General features: G+C 42.7%; 1 protein-coding gene across 1 annotated transcript in view; it reads right to left on the bottom strand.

The window, feature by feature from the left end:
• LOC118417445 (paraplegin-like) overlaps positions 1–1,877 on the bottom strand; it is a 15,550-nt gene that overhangs the window by 3,123 nt on the left and 10,550 nt on the right. The gene's annotated exons all lie outside the window — the stretch shown is intronic.

Below are 1,877 nucleotides of genomic sequence, written 5' to 3'. Positions count from 1 at the left end.
CATCGTACCCTACCCAGCAGATTCATAGTCTCTACCAGACTCCCGCCTGGCCGAATAAGGGAGCTTTGGCCAAGTTAGGAATGAAAGCCTAGTTGGGTTAATTGGCCCTAGGAGTGTTGACCGGCCTGGTGTACTCCTCCTACGTGTTTTCTGTCATATTTGCCTAATTTTCACTATTTTTCCAGCGACCCGTGGAGCCTGGTAGAGGCTAGTAGATTCACATCTCCAGACGTGCTGGTATCCGGTTGTAGAGAGTCTAGTGGAGACTAATCCTCCATGATGTCTATTTTCCCGCACTACGCTGTTTCTTAAATAATGGACTTGGTAGCATCTTGAGTGACTAAGCACACAAACCACCAAGGACAGAATTTTTCATCATGCGTTTTTTTTTTATTGCGACACGTCTTGGTTACATAATGCGGCAAAAGCTGACTTATTGGTTCCTTAGGTCTATAGGGATAAAATAAGAAAGTTTAAGATCTCCCTAAATTCACTTAAACCTTTGATGCAAAGGTACAATTTTAGAAAGTTGTGAAGCCAAATTGTTTATTCGGACGGGACTTTAGATGTCTACTCACAACACAAACATTATACATTAGGCCATATCGAGTTGATTATATGGATGACATCCGCGCTTGCATCAATTTTCGGCCGTTTCCAAAAATAGAATTTTTAAAAGGTTTTCAACCATAGTGTGAATCGTAAAATGCAGCTTAGAAATAAGCCAATATATGCCGTGATTGCAAAAACAAATATCCGAAAAAGTATACTTACACTGTATGTCATAGAATATCCTAAGGTCAAAGAAGATGTAAACGAACAAAAATGAAGAATCAGTTGTTTGGTTTACCATATTCTGTGTGTTCAGTCATATCTTCAACTCCTGGTGACTTGGATTTCGTAATGAAGGCTACCTATTCTTTTTGTCAAGCTTTTTGTATTCATTTTTTTTTGTTCTCCGTCCCTTCGTCATGGCCTTGCGCTTAGCTAGAGCAATTTAAATTATCAAAATGGGCTGATCGTAAGAAAAACAGAGCCTGGATTGGTTCGTCATGGTTAAATGAGGCAAAAGCAGCTAAACTCATGCGGCTGATCTGCAGTACCGGCTGGAAGGCCTGGGTGGTGCTCGGCACACGCTGGATGTGGTGGCACCATCGTCATTCGGGGACCTGTTGACGACACAAGTAAATAAATCAGCTGATAGGACAAGGACAAAAAATCAACGTCAGAATTGCACTGCCGAACGTTCACTAGTGAAGATGATGAAAGCATTTCGCTGGTCCTCACGTATTGCGGAATAATTCATTCTTCTTTACAAATGAATCCTCACCTTGCCGACAAAGAGTTCTGTATACGTTTCTTACCTTGTAGGACTAGACGCCAGAAGCCCCATCCTGGGCCTTTCCCTCTTTCTCGCGCAGCAACCCGAGAAGCCTCTCAATGATCTGCCTGGAGAGCAATGAGAACGTTTCTTTTTCATAATGTACAAGCATACAAAAATTTTCATTGAATCTAGATCTTTTTGTCTTTTTCTTCCGACAGGCTGAGCGAGAGTAGCGTTTCTGCATTACCCCTATACAGCTCTTTCTCTTGATGCGTTCATACTGTTCATATAGACCATGAAACACCAACACAAGTGTTGGGATGTGCGCAAGTGCGTGGGCGTTATCATTATCTGAAACGAGGTAAAAGAATTAATGTTCGAATTTTCTTATGGAGGACGGTTGTCTTAGCCAGTTCATCATTCGCCAAACAAAGCTTATATTGAGGTCAGCTTACCACTCAAAGTCGCGGTGGTTGTGTCCATCGCCCTCAAAGTGTTCGTCGCTGCCGTGTTCGTGTCCATCGCCCTCAAAGTGTTCGTCGCTGCCGTGCTC

This window comes from Branchiostoma floridae, chromosome 6 (genome assembly GCF_000003815.2).
Source record: "Branchiostoma floridae strain S238N-H82 chromosome 6, Bfl_VNyyK, whole genome shotgun sequence".
NCBI classification, from domain to species: domain Eukaryota; kingdom Metazoa; phylum Chordata; class Leptocardii; order Amphioxiformes; family Branchiostomatidae; genus Branchiostoma; species Branchiostoma floridae.
Note: the sequence above shows the minus strand (reverse complement) of the source record. Positions and strands in the feature narration are given on the sequence as shown.